The sequence below is a fragment of the Symphalangus syndactylus genome, chromosome 12, assembly GCF_028878055.3.
Source record: "Symphalangus syndactylus isolate Jambi chromosome 12, NHGRI_mSymSyn1-v2.1_pri, whole genome shotgun sequence".
NCBI classification, from domain to species: Eukaryota; Metazoa; Chordata; class Mammalia; order Primates; family Hylobatidae; genus Symphalangus; species Symphalangus syndactylus.
In genome coordinates, this window is record NC_072441.2 from 43900692 (window position 1) to 43915568 (window position 14877).

General features: G+C 38.8%; 1 non-coding gene across 1 annotated transcript; it reads right to left on the reverse strand.

Annotated features, from left to right (window-relative positions):
- Positions 1–13709: 13709 nt before the first annotated feature.
- LOC134734980 (U6 spliceosomal RNA) lies at positions 13710–13812 on the reverse strand. Its single transcript, XR_010117847.1, has one exon. It is a non-coding gene; the product is annotated as a U6 spliceosomal RNA (small nuclear RNA).
- Positions 13813–14877: the final 1065 nt, after the last annotated feature.

Consider the following 14877-nt stretch of genomic DNA (forward strand, 5'->3'; position numbering starts at 1 on the left):
TGGGTCAAATGGTATTTCTAGTTCGAGATCCCTGAGGAATCGCCACACTGACTTCCACAATGGTTGAACTAGTTTACAGTCCCACCAACAGTGTAAAAGTGTTCCTATTTCTCCACATCCTCTCCAGCACCTGTTGTTTCCTGACTTTTTAATGATGGCCATTCTAACTGGTGTGAGATGGTATCTCATTGTGGTTTTGATTTGCATTTCTCTGATGTCCAGTGATGATGAGCATTTCTTCATGTGTTTTTTGGCTGCATAAATGTCTTCTTTGGGCAAGGACTTCATGTCTAAAACACCAAAAGCAATGGCAACAAAAGCCAAAATTGACAAATGGGATCTAATTAAACTAAAGAGCTTCTGCACAGCAAAAGAAACTACCATCAGAGTGAACAGGCAACCTACAGAATGGGAGAAAATTTTTGCAACCTACTCATCTGACAAAGGGCTAATTTCCAGAATCTACAATGAACTCAAACAAATTTACAAGAAAAAAACAAACAACCCCATCAAAAAGTGGGCAAAGGACATGAACAGACATTTTTCTATATCCTCATAACTTCACATAACATATACATGGGGAAAGCTCAAAATATCTTTGTAAAATTAGTGAAAAAATGAATGATAGTAATGACCATTTATTGATGGCTTACCATGTGCTACATACTATTTTAGCTACTTTCATGTGAATTAGTAATCTCTAGCTCACAACAGTCTTGAAAATAAATAATTTATACTTGAATTTTATAGAGGAGTAACCTAAGGCTCAGAGCTCACCAAACTTGCTCAGGTTTACATAGTTCACAAGTGAGGAGCTGGAATTGAAACTGGCATATCTCTGTGTGATAAAAGGGAAAGGAGAAAGTGCACAGCATTGTCTTACATTGGTAGGCTTGATTCTTCCTCTCATCCTGTATTATCATTCAATAATGAGAGTAAAATAAACTGGGGGAACACCAGGAATTGAAGAAGCAGATGGCAAGATGGCCTTGAGCTGAATGGGACGGGGCATGCCCAGCAGGGGAGTACTCCAACTGAGATGGGAAGAGAGAGGGCAAGGCTGGGGCAGGTGCCCCATTTTCACCTACTCATGCAGTTTAAGAAGATGGCAACAAACAGCCTTCCTAGTGACACCAGGAAGCTTGTTAGCTGCTGTTTCTTACCTATTTTGGTCTCTGCAAAATTGATCAATTTTGGCCTCCACTGGGAGCAACTTGCAAGGGCTTAGAAGGAAAGAATATTGCATATGAATTCTCAGAGAAAACACTTGCAGGCACACCATCAAGGTAAACATAGGAGCAGCATTCTGAGTTTATTTTCTATCCTGTGCTTCTTGTGATCCTGGTAATTTCTGTTGAGGAAAGGGGTTATCTCTTCCCTTAAGAAGAAAATGAGGATTAGCTAATTATTTTATTATTTTGCTTATTTTATGTTTATTTCATCCTTTTGTTGATCTGTCTAAAGTCTACACTTATCTCTCCATATCTTCTATTTATTCATTGATCTTGTTATCTAGCTAGCATCTGCCTCTCTTTGCAGCTTTTAAAATTTATTCTCCTTTTTGGAAATCTTCAGTATCCCTATTCCAATTTATGGCATTTTTAATGTAGCTTGTTAGTGTACGTTTTGGACAATGTTAACATAATTTCAGGTATTGAGGACAAGTGAGGAATCTGCTTAAGTCCTTAGGAGAAGCTAAAAAGGCTATTAACAACCCAAGTCCATAAAAAACATCTGTTCCAGTCATGCTGGTGATTTTTTATTAGTCCTTCAAATCCATAACAAAGATCTCTAGAGCAAGACAAATGTTCTAGTGGAGTGCAATTTCCAATTTCTTAGCTAACCTGATTTTGTTGATTCATACATATGCATGATTCAGTGCAGTTCCTGAATACAAAAAAAAAAGAATGAATGAAGAGGAAAGAAAAATTCTTTGGGGCTCTACTCTTTTTTATATTATTTACATTCCTTGAAATGCCCTTGAAATTTCATTTGCTAAGGGAAGCTAAACAAATAATTGCATACTAAAAGGGAAATGAGACTGGCAAGCCAGATAATTTGTAACATCAAACATTCTTATTTCATGGTTAGTATTTTCTCTGTGAGGAAACATGAGGAGTAAACAGACTGATTTATCTTAAATGCAATAACTAATAACAATGCCAAATGCATGAAGTGAAAATACCTCGGGATACACTTTCCCAGTTCTGTTCCATCATAGCTGAATGCAATATGCTATAACAATAATAGGAGTCACGCTTGTCCTATTTCCCCTGATCTCTAAAGAAGGATGCCAATGCAGTAGTAATGCACCTTGCTTCTCTTTGTGGCTACCAACATTTTGTCGTTGTTGTTGTTGGGGTCTATTACGTACTTTGAAAAGTTTCCTCTGAAAACAAACTTGACAGTACTCTGAGGCCAATGTAATGAGACAGACATCAAGACTTCATTTGAAATTGATCATGACCACCAACAGAAGGAGCAGGTAAACTTATCAGGTGTTATTTGGAATTCATAGCATTGTGCTCTGTGGGAAGCCAGAAAGGCAGTGTGGGGATGAAACTTAATTTCTCTGACATGACATTCATTGTCTTCAAATCCACCATCAGTAGTTTGCATGGTGAGACACAATTCTCATTGACTACTAACTGAGAAATGACTTGAAAATGAGGTATATGGTAATTTAAATGAGTAGGTTTGAATTAGGGAACAGAGTCAGGTCCAATTTCAGCTTAGTGGACTGACTATATTTCTGTTTTCAATTAGATTTCTCCTAAGAAGGAACTATATTTTAATGCTCAAATTTCATGGTAAAATTGGGGTTCTGAGTGCTAAAAAGAATATTAAGAAAGGGGTCAATCTACTTCTGGATATTGACATCTGGTCCTAAATTCCTATTCTAATCAGAAAATAGGAGAGTTTTAGAGGTGCAAAAGATAGAAAAACTGGGACAGAGAAAGGAGGGGTAGGAGAGTTATAAGGTTGCCAGGCCACTAGGCCTCCAAGCCTCTTCCTAGACCCAAACCTTTTTTTTCCAACTGGGTCTTGGGACTCTGTTGCTTCACTCTCCTTTGTCACTTTTATCACCCACTATGTACAGATTGTACACTTTCTTTCCAAAATTCACACCTCTGGTTAATTATTTTCACACTTACCTCCTCATACCCATTGGCCAACTTTCCCTGGTGCCCCTTTCTTTTGTGCCATCAGAGACAAGCCCATACATTCTTTATATTTTAAGGGCTCTGCTGCTACTCCTTGCTGGAAATCATGGGCATAACATGACTATAATGAAAGAGTGTACCTTAGAAATGTTTATAAGACTGTCAACCTAAAATAACAACAGAGAGAGTGGTTCTCAAAATAAATGAGTTTATTTCGGAATGAATGACAGGGGATTATAATTTGGGATATGCAGTCTGTGACTAATTATAGGTGCATCTGGAGAGCCTGGAGCAAGAGGAAACTTTTAAAAGCAAAATAAGGAAGGTTACATAATTTGTTTTGAGACGATTACGCTTGTCTACACAGATCAATAACAATGGTGGCACCAGTCCAAGGTTGAATAGGCAGTTGCTGGGTAGGTGTCCTCACAGAAGTATTCTTTCGGTAAGGTTGCAGTGGTTTTGGGCAAGGTTGTGGTTTTCGTTGTCCTTGTAATAGGTTTTAGCATAGATGGGTACATGACAGCCCCTCCTTTGTGACCTCCCAACTCCATTCTGTTAATGTTTGGTATAAATTACTCCATCTTGATTTTAACAACTTCCAAAGGACCAAAGGGCAAAAGGAATAGAGGGACAGCATTTTATAGAAAAGAAAGAGGTAGAACTCTAGAGAAACAAAGTTAATTATCTTCCAGGAATTCTTACTTTCTATGAGCACTCTAACTAATGTGGAATACATGTGACACATATTATGTTTTAGTCATCAAAATCCTTTGTAGAGCCCCAAAATAAGAATGTCTGATCAGTGTGCAAGAGGTTGTAGAGCTAATGGTTAAGACCTCAGACTCTGGAGCCAAACTGCCTGTATTTTTTTTTTTTTTTGAGACAGAGTCTCACTTTGTCACCCAGACTGGAGTGCCGGTGGCACGATCTCAGCTCACTGCAACCTCTCCCCAGGCTCAAGCAATCCTCATGCCTCAGCTTCACAAGTAGCTGGGATTACAGGCATGCGCCATCATGCCTGGCTGATTTTTTGTGTTTTTAGTAGAGATGGGAGTTCGCCATGTTGGCCAAGATGGTCTCCAACTCCTGGCCTCAGGTGATCTGCCCACCTTGGCCTCCCAAACTGCTGGGATTACAGGTGTGAGCCACCACGCCCAGCCCCAAACTGCCTGTATTCGAACCTGGTTCTGCCACATAGTGATCTTAGTAGATGTCTCCTCATCTAAAGTATTGGGGCTAACAATACTGCCCAACCGAAAGGATTAAATGAGTTTGTGTTATAGCTTAGAACAGTGCCTGGCCTGAACTAAGCAACATGTAGGTATTTGCTGTTATTATTACTCTTTTTAAAGATATTATATGGATTTCTAGAGAAGGAAGGGTTGTCTCTACCTGGACTTTGTTGTTCAGCTCCTTATGTATCCTAGTCATTGTGGTGACTGGACTCTTGCCAGAATCCTGGCTGGAGTTTCAAATTGCTCTTGGCCACCCCAATTTATGTTAGGTTTTATTTTCTTGGGTAACTTATTTGGATCTTTCAGCAGGTTCTGGTAGAGCCCAATTACATAAGATGATTTACACAAATGAGGCTAAAACAAGAGTTGAGCAAACTTGCAGATCTGCCATAGGGCCTCATGATAGTGGACCTTGGTCTGTAGTTCCTGCCTCCCATTAAGAGACTGATTAGGAACCTCCACTGAGCACATCGGGCTCCAATTTCCATCTAATGCAGGCTGTGTGGAAGGCCAGTGGACTTTTCCTTCATCATGGCCCCTCTTCCCACTATGAGTCTTGGAGAAAGGAGGTTGCCAATATAGCTCCTACTTTTTATGTGTTCTAAGCTTTTCCTCCATTAACCCACAGACAGCCTATTAAAGCCAAAGCTACAAACGTCATGGAGGTGCTTTCCTATTTTAGCAAATATGACCTGACCTATGAGGATTTTACTCATTTTCCTTTCAGTTAAGCTGTAACTTGAAAAGATTTAAAAAAATTATCCAACATTTTATGTGCCTTTTTCTGGAAAGATTTTGACACATTATTGAAATGAAAGTCTTAGTTCCTGAATTTTCAATTAGAAATCATATTATTAGCTTTTTCTCATAAAAATAAACATAATTCGGCCAGGTGTGGTGGCTCACGCCTGTAATCCCAGCACTTTGGGAGGCCGAGGCGGGCAGATCACAAGTTAAGGAGATCAAGACCATCCTGGCTAAAAAACGGTGAAACCCCGTCTCTACTAGAAATACAAAAAAATTAGCCGGTTGTGGTGGCGGGCGCCTGTAGTCCCAGCTACTTGGGAGACTGAGGCAGAAGAATGGCGTGAACCCAGGAGGTGGAGCTTGCAGTGAGCCGAGATCGCACCACTGCACTCCAGGCTGGGTGACAGTGCGAGACTCTGTCTCAAAATAAATAAGATAAATAAAATAAAATAAACATGATTCTAAAAAAATTGCGTATTATTTCACTTACAGCTTTCCCATAGTATTAGAAGTTTGATGTGCTAATCCCTCCATTAGAAAACAGGCACAAGTAGCCACTTAGGGAACAAAGCACCATATCAATTAGGTCCTGTAAGTCCCAGAATTCAGACGTATCTGGAGAAGTTAGTTTTAAGAGAGAGACTGGGATCTGAGACCTCCCATTTTCCTGGTATTGGATGCTTCTGTTGGAATAACTGAGTTTGTATGGTGAATTTCAAGATGCTCAACTAGGCACCTGCATGGAAGTTTTAGGTAGGCCTGCTTCATAAATCCATCAATGGTAGAATGGAGAATCCAAGAGAGTGCAGGTATTGATTCTGATATAGATCATACACATATCATAAAGAAACAGGGAGGAAGTCTGGTCTTTTCCTAAGAACCTGAGTATAAGAAAGAATGGAACATGTTTCCTGTCAACCCAACTACGTGGCACATGACTAATAGATATGACAGTCTCTGAAATTTCTTTCTGGGAAAGGAACAAATAAGGAGTGAAGGAATTGTTTAATATATTTTCCTTGCCAGTACTTCCCAATGGGGAGATGAACAGAAGTAATCTGGGCTATAAGGTGAGATGAGAGCATGGGGATAGCAATAGTGTTGCTCCCTACACATAATTTATTTACCCATTTTTAAAATGTCAGACATTTAGATTATTTCCAATTGTTTATACTATAGTGAACGTATTTGCACATACTTCTTTGACCACATCTTGGATTATTTCCTTAGGGTAGGCTTCTAATGTGGACTCAGGGTTCTATATTTGCACATACTTCTTTGACCGCATCTTGGATTATTTCCTTAGGGTAGGCTTCTAATGTGGACTCAGGGTTCTATGAGAAGAGCAGAGTAAAGGCTCTTGTGTATACTACGGAAGTGTATTTCACAATGGTGGAACACTGATTCATACTCAACCAAAGTGGTGTTACCATGCTGTGCCAGCTCTGAGAGTAACAATTAAGGAAGCTTTCAACAAAGAGATCAATAAATAATGGCATTTAATGGTTTTAACTTATATTTCTTTTATTACAAGGAATGGTGTATAATTTTCATCTTTATAGGACATTTATATTGCTTGTTTGTGTCCTCTGCTTATTTTTTGGTGCATTGGTGTTTTTTTCTTGTTATAAGATAAATTTTGTGTTATAAGAGGACAACCTTTTTCCATATTTGTTGCAAGTATGGTTCCCCAGTTAGCTCTCTGCCTTTCCATTGTTTTTAGAGTAGTGTGGTAGATATTGCTATTTTCTACCTGAATCTCTTTTTCCTATAGTTAATTATAGCTAAGCATGTGGCTACCTAACTAGGGACAACCTGTTCCAACCCTCCTTGTAGTTAAATGGAGCCATGCAATGTTTTGGCAATGCAATGTAAGCAGAAGTAATGGCTACCATTTTCTGACTGTATCAGTGGAGTAGAAGTGCTTACTTCATACTCTTCCTTCTACACTTTCACCAGCTGGAAACCCAGAGGAGGTACTGGCCCAGCTTTAACCATACAGGCAAAAAGAGTGCCCTAGGAGATAGCAGAGCAAGAAATTGGAAAGAACCTGGGTGATCATAAATGGCACACCCTGGACTCCTGGATAAGAGTACATAAACTGCTTGTTCTTTAAACCATATGCTATAGACTAATGTGTTCTCTTGAAATTCATATGTTGAAATCCTAACCTCTAATGGTGTTGGGAGGTAAGGCCTTTGGTAAGTGAATGGGTTATAAGGGTGGAACCCTTATAAATAAGATTAATGCCCTGATAAAAGAAGTCCCAGAGAGAGCTTCCTTGCCTCTTCTACCATGTGAGGTTACAGCGAGAAGACAACTGCCTATGAACTAGAAAAGTGGGCTTTCACCAGCCACCAAATCTGCCAGCTCCTTACTCTTGGACTTCTAAGCTTCTATAAAAGTAAGATATAAATTTCTGTTGTATACAAGCCATACAGTTTATGATATTCTATTATAGCAGCAAGAGTGGACTAAGACACTATCATGTTGTTGACACTTTGGTACAGTAGCCTACATTTACCCTAATGTCTTTTGGCAAACAGAGGTTAGCTTTTTTTCCTTTCTTTCTTTTTTTAAAAAAACATAGAATGGGCTCATTCCAAGATGGCCGAATAGGAACAGCTGTGATCTGCAGCTCCCAGCGTGATCGATGCAGAAGATGGGTGATTTTTGCATTTCCAACTGAGCTCTGAAAAGAGCAGTGGTTCTCTCAGCACAGGATTTGAGCTCTGAGAATGAACAGACTGCCTCCTCAAGTGGGTCCCTGGCCCCCGTGTAGCCTAACTGGGAGACACCTCCCAGTAGGGGCTGACTGACACCTCATACAGCTAGGTGCCCCTCTGGGAAGAAGCTTCCAGAGGAAGGATCAGGCAGCAATATTTGCTGTTCTGCAATATTTGCTGTTCTGCAGCCTCTGCTGGTGATACCCAGGCAAACAGCGTCTGGAATGGACCTCCAGCAAACTCCAACTGACCTGCAGCTGAGGGACCTGATTGTTAGAAGGAAAACTAACAAAACAGAAAGGAATAGCATCAACATCAACAAAAAGGACATCCACACCAAAATCCATCTGTAGGTCATCAACATCAAAGACCAAAGGTAGATAAAACCAAAAAGATGGCGAGAAACCAGAGCAGAAAAGCTGAAAATTCTAAAAACCAGAGCGCCTCTTCTCCTCCTAAGGATCGCAGCTCCTTGCCAGAATAGAACACAACTGGATGGAGAATGAGTCTGATGAGTTGACACAGTAGGCTTCAGAAGATTGATAATAACAAACTTCTCTGAGCTAAAGGAGCATGTCCTAACCCTTCTCAAGGAAACTAAAAACCTTGAAAAAAGTTAGAAGAATGGCTGACTAGAATAAACAGTGTAGAGAAGACCATAAATGACCTGATGGAGCTGCAAACCATGGCACAAGAACTTTGTGATGCATGCACAAGCTTCAGTAGCCGATCTGATCAAATGGAAGAAAGGATATCAGCAAGTGAAGATCAAATTAATGAAATAAAGCAAGAAGAGAAGTTTAGAGAAAAAAGAGCAAAAAGAAATGAACAAAGCCTCCAAAAAATATGGGACTATGTGAAAAAACCAAATCTATGTTTGATTGGTGTACCTGAAAGTGATGGGGACAATGGAACCAAGTTGGAAAACACTCTTCAGGATATTATCCAGGAGAACTTCCCCAACCTAGCAAGGCAGGCCAACATTCAAATTCAGGAAATACAAAGAATGCCACAAAGATACTCCTTGAGAAGAGTAACCCCAAGACACATAATTGTCAGATTCACAAAGGTTGAAATGAAGGAAAAAATGTTAAGGGCATCCAGAGAGAAAGGTTGGGTTACCCACAAAGGGAAGCCCATCAGACTAATAGCAGATCTCTTGGCAGAAACCCTACAAGCCAGAAGAGAATGGGGACCAATATTCAACATTCTTAAAGAAAAGAATTTTCAACCCAGAATTCCATATCCAGCCAAACTAAGCTTCATAAGTGAAGGAGAAATAAAATCCTTTACAGACAAGCAAATGCTGAGAGATTTTGTCACCACAAACCTGCCTTATAGGAGCTCCTGAAGGAAGCACTAAACATGGAAAGAAACAACCGGTACCAGCCACTGCAAAAACATGCCAAATTGTAAAGACCATCAACGCTATGAAGAAACTGCATCAACTAATGAGCAAAATAACCAGCTAACATCATAATGACAGGATCAAATTCACATATAACAATATTAACCTTAAATGTAAATGGGCTAAACTCCCCAATTAAAAGACACAGACTGGCAAATTGGATAAAGAGTCAAGACCCATCAGTGTGCTGAATTCAGGAGACCCATCTCATGTGCAGAGACACACATAGGCTCAAAATAAAGGGATGAAGGAAGATCTACCAAGCAAATGGAAAGCAAAAAAAAGCAGGGGTTGTAATCTTAGTCTCTGATAAAACAGACTTTAAACCAACAAAGATCAAAAGAGACAAAGAAGGTCATTACATAATGGTAAAGGATCAATTCAACAAGAAGAGTTAACTGTCCTAAATATATATGCACCCAATACAGGAGCACCCAGATTCATAAAGCAAGTTGTTAGAGACCTACAAAGAGACTTAGACTCCCACACAATAATATTGGGAGACTTTAACACCCCACTGTCAATATTAGACAGATCAATGAGGCAGAAGGTTAACAAGGATATCCAGGACTTGAGCTCAGCTCTGGTATTGGTCTGCTATTGGTATCACAGACCTAAAAGACATCTACAGAACTCTCCACCCCAAATCAACAGAGTATACATTTTTCTCAGCACCACATTGTGCTTATTCCAAAACTGACCACATAGTTGAAAGTAAAGCACTCCTCAGCAAATATAAAACAGAAATCACAACAAACTGTCTCTCAGACCACAGTGCAATGAAATTAGAACTCAGGATTAAGAAACTCACTCAAAACTGCACCACTATCTGGAACGTGAACAACCTGCTCCTGAATGGCTACTGGGTACATAACAAATTAAAGGGAGAAATAAAGATGTTACTTGAAACCAATGAGAACAAAGACAGAACATACTAGAATCTCTGGGACATTTTTAAAGTAGTGTGTAGGGGGAAATTTATAGCACTAAATGCCCACAAGAGAAAGCAGGAGAGATCTAAAATTGACACCGTAATGTCACAATTAAGAGAACTAGAGAAGCAAGAGCAAACACATTCAAAAGCTAGAAGACAAGAAATAACTAAGATCAGAGCAGAAGTAAAGGAGATAGAGACACAAAAAAACCTTCAAAAAATCATTGAATCCAGGAGCTGTTTTTTTGAAAAGATCAACAAAATTGATAGACCACTAGCAAGACTAATAAAGAAGAAAAGAGAGAAGAATCAAATAGATGCAATAAAAAATGATAAAGGGGATATCACCACCGATCCCACAGAAATACAAACTACCATCAGAGAATACTATAAACACCTCTACACAAATAAACTAGAAAATCTAGAAGAAGTGGATAAATTCTTCGACACATCCACCCTTCCAAGACTAAACCAGGAAGAAGTTGAATCTCTGAATAGACCAATAACAGGCTCTGAAACTGAGGTAATAGTTAATAGCCTACCAACCAAAAAAAGCCCAGAACCAGATGGATTCACAGCAAAATTCTACCAGAGGTACAAAGAGGAGCTGGTACTATTCCTTCTGAAACTATTCCAATCAATAGAAAAAGAGGGAATCATCCCTAACTTATTTTATGAGGCCAGCATCATCCTGATACCAAAGGTTGGCAGAGACACAACAACAACAAAAAGAGAATTTTAGACCAATATTCCTGATGAGCATCGACGCGAAAATCCTCAATAAAATACTGGCAAACCAAATCCAGCAACACATCAAAAAGCTTATCCACCAATATCAAGTTGGCTTCATCCCTGGGATGCAAGGCTGGTTCAACATATACAATGGAATAAACATAATCCATTACATAAACAGAACCAATGACAAAAACCACGATTATCTCAATAGATGCAGAAAAGGCCTTCAACAAAATTCAACATCCCTTCATGCTAAAAACTCTCAATAAACTAGGTATTGATGGAATGTATCTCAAAATAAGAGCTATTTATGAAAACACACAGCCAGTATCATACTGAATGGGCATTCCCTTTGAAAACTGGCACAAGACAGGGATGCCCTCTCTCACCACTCCTATTCAACATAGTGTTGGAAGTTCCAGCCACGGCAATCAGGCAAAAAAAGGAAATAAAGGGTATTCAATTAGAAAAAGAGGAAGTCAAATTGTCCCTTTTTGCAGATGACATGATTGTATATTTAGAAAACCCCATCATCTCAGCCCAAAATCTCCTTAAGCTGATAAGCAAATTCAGCAAAGTCTCAGGATACAAAATCAACATGCAAAAATCACAAGCATTCCTATACACCAATAAGAGACAAACAGAGAGCCAAATCATGAGTGAATTCCCATTCATAATTGCTACAAAGAGAATAAAATGCCTAGGAATCCAACTTACAAGGGATGTGAAGGACCTCTTCAAGGAGAACTATAAACCACTGCTCAAGGAAATAAGAGAGGATACAAACAAATGGAAAAACATTCCATGCTCATGGATAGGAAGAATCAATATCGTGAAAAAGGCCATACTGCCCAAAGTAATTTATAGATTCAGTGCTATCCCTATCAAACTACCATGGACTTTCTTCACAGAATTAGAAAGAACTACTTTAAATTTCATATGGAACCAAAAAAGAGCCTGTATAGCCAAGACAATCCTAAGCAAAAAGAACAAAGCTGGAGACATCATGCTACCTGACTGCAAACTATACTGCAAGGCTGCAGTAACTAAAACAGCATGGTACTTGTACCAAAACAGATACATAGACCAATGGAACAGAACAGAGGCCTCAGAAATAATGCCACACATCTACAACCATCTGATCTTTGACAAAACTGACAAAAACAAGCAATGGGGAAGAGAATCCCTGTTTAATAAATGGTGTTGGGAAAACTGGCTAGCCATATGCAGAGAACTGAAACTGGATCCCTTCCTTACACCTACACAAAAATTAATTCAAGATGGATTAAATACTTAAATGTAAGACCTAAAACCATAAAATCCCTAGAAGAAAACCTAGGCAATAACATTTAGGACACAGGCATGGGCAAGGACTTCATATCTAAAACACCAAAAGCGATGGCAACAAAAGCCAAAATTGACAAACGGGATCTAATTAAACTAAAGAGCTTCTGCACAGCAAAATAAACTATCATCAGAGTGAACAGGCAACCTATAGAATGGGAGAAAATTTTTGCAATCTACCCATCTGACAAAGGACTAATATCCAGAATCTACAAGGAACTTAAACAAATTTACAAGAAAAAAACAACCCCATCAAAAAGTGGGTGAAGGATACGAACAGACACTTCTCAAAAGAAGGCATTTATGTGGCCAACAAACATATGAAAAAGGCTAATCATTACTGGTCATTAGGGAAATGCAAATCAAAACCACAATGAGATACCATCTCATGCCAGTTAGAATGGAATGGTGATCATTAAAAAGTCAGGAAACAACAGATGCTGGAGAGGATGTGGAGAAATAGGAATGCTTTTACATTGTTGGTGGGTGTGTAAATTAGTTCAACCATTGTGGAAGACAGTGTGGCAATTCCTCAAGAATCTGGAACCAGAAATACCATTTGACCCAGCAATCCTATTACTGGGTTTATACCCAAAGGATTATAAATCATTCTACTATAAAGACATGCACATGTATGTTTACTGCAGTGCTGTTCACAATAGCAAAGACTTGGAACCAACCAAAATGCCTATCAATGATAGACTGGATAAAGAAATGTGTCATATATATACCACGGAATACTATGCAGCCATAAGAAAGGATGAGTTCGGCTCAGCGTGATGGCTCATGCCTGTAATCCCAGCACTTTGGGAGGCTGAGCTGGGCAGATCATGAGGTCAGGAGATCGAGACCATCCTGGCTAACACAGTGAAACCCCCATCTCTACTAAAAATACAAAAATTTAGCCAGGCATGGTGGCAGGTGCCTGTAGTCCCAGCTACTTGGGAGGCTGAGGCAGGAGACTGGCGTGAACCCGGGAGGCGGAGCTTGCAATGAGTGGAGATCGCGCCACTGCACTGCAGCCTGGGCGACAGAGCCAGACTCAGTCTCAAAAAAAAAGGATGAGTTCATGTCCTTTGCAGGGACGTGGATGAAGCAGGAAACCATCATTCTCAGCGAACTAACACAGGAATAGAAAACCAAACACCACATGTTCTCACTCATAAGTGTGAGTTGAACAACCAGAATATACGGGCACAGGAAGGAGAACATCACACACTGGGACCTGTGGAGGGCTGGGGTGGTAGGGGCGGGATAGCATTCGGAGGGATAGCATTAGGGACAGCATTAGGAGAAATACCTAATGTAGATGACGGTTTGATGGGTGCAGCAAACCACCGTGGCACTTGAATACTGATGTAACAAACTCGTGCGTTCTGCACATGTATCACAGAACTTAAAGTATAAATACATGTATATGTAGAATGCTTCACAAATTTGCGTCTCATCCTTGTGCAGGGGATGTACTAATTCTTTGTTGTTCCAATTTTAGTATATGTGCTGCTGAAGCCAGCACTAGCTTTTTTTTTTTTAAAAAAAAAAACTAATAAACTATTTCTTTATGATATTTTGTGTTACTTTTATGTGGAAAATTCTTCCTCAGTCCAAGATCTTGTAAGTATATATCAATTTGTCTAGCTTTTTTTGGTATAATTTATGGTATAATTTAACAATTATAGTTCTTTAATTCATTTGGAATTGGTTTTGGTGTAATATGAGGTGAAGTGGCACACATTTTTTTCAAAAATTTTACCTCATGTTTTAGCATCAATTATTGAATAATCTCTTTTCTTCATGGATTTATGATGTGTCATTATGTACTTATAAAATTATTATTTTAAAAATATCATTCTCTTGCATGTATTAGCTTTTTTCATAATTGTACAACTAATAAAATGTTTTAATTATTGTAACTTAATAGTGTAACTTGGTAGGTCAATTTTTTTTCTTTGAACTTGTTTTTCTTTGCGATTTTTTGCACATTTTCTTACATAAATTCAAAATCATTTTGTCAAGTTCTTGCTCTTTCCACTGCAGACCAAACATAAGTCCCACTAGGATTTTGATTATTATTGCATTAAAACCCTATATTAATTTGTGCATAATTGATATTTTTACAGTAGTGAATCTTCTTAGTCAATAATGTAACATGCCATTCCATTTATTTTTTATAACTCAATAAAGCTCTATAGTTTTCCTCATACTACTCCATAAATTAATTTGTTGTTAATATAAAAATATGTTAAGTATATAATTATTGTTTCTAAGATTAATGGTATCTTTTCCTGTTATGGTTTCTACATAGCTATTCTGCTATATTAGAAAGCTTTGCTTATTGAATGTCCATCTCGTATGTAGGCTATTTAGTAACTTCACTTAGTGCTCAGCTTATTTTCAGCTGATGTTTTTTATACATTTCTTCTGTGTGTGATGGAGTCCCTCAAGTGAATTCCTCACAACCAATGACTTGATTTTACTCAGTGGCAATTCTGCTCTTTACTGCTTCTAATGCAGATCTTACTTCTTCTACTTTGCCTTTAATTTCTTTAGAATCTTCATGATCCAAGCCAGATCCTTTTCA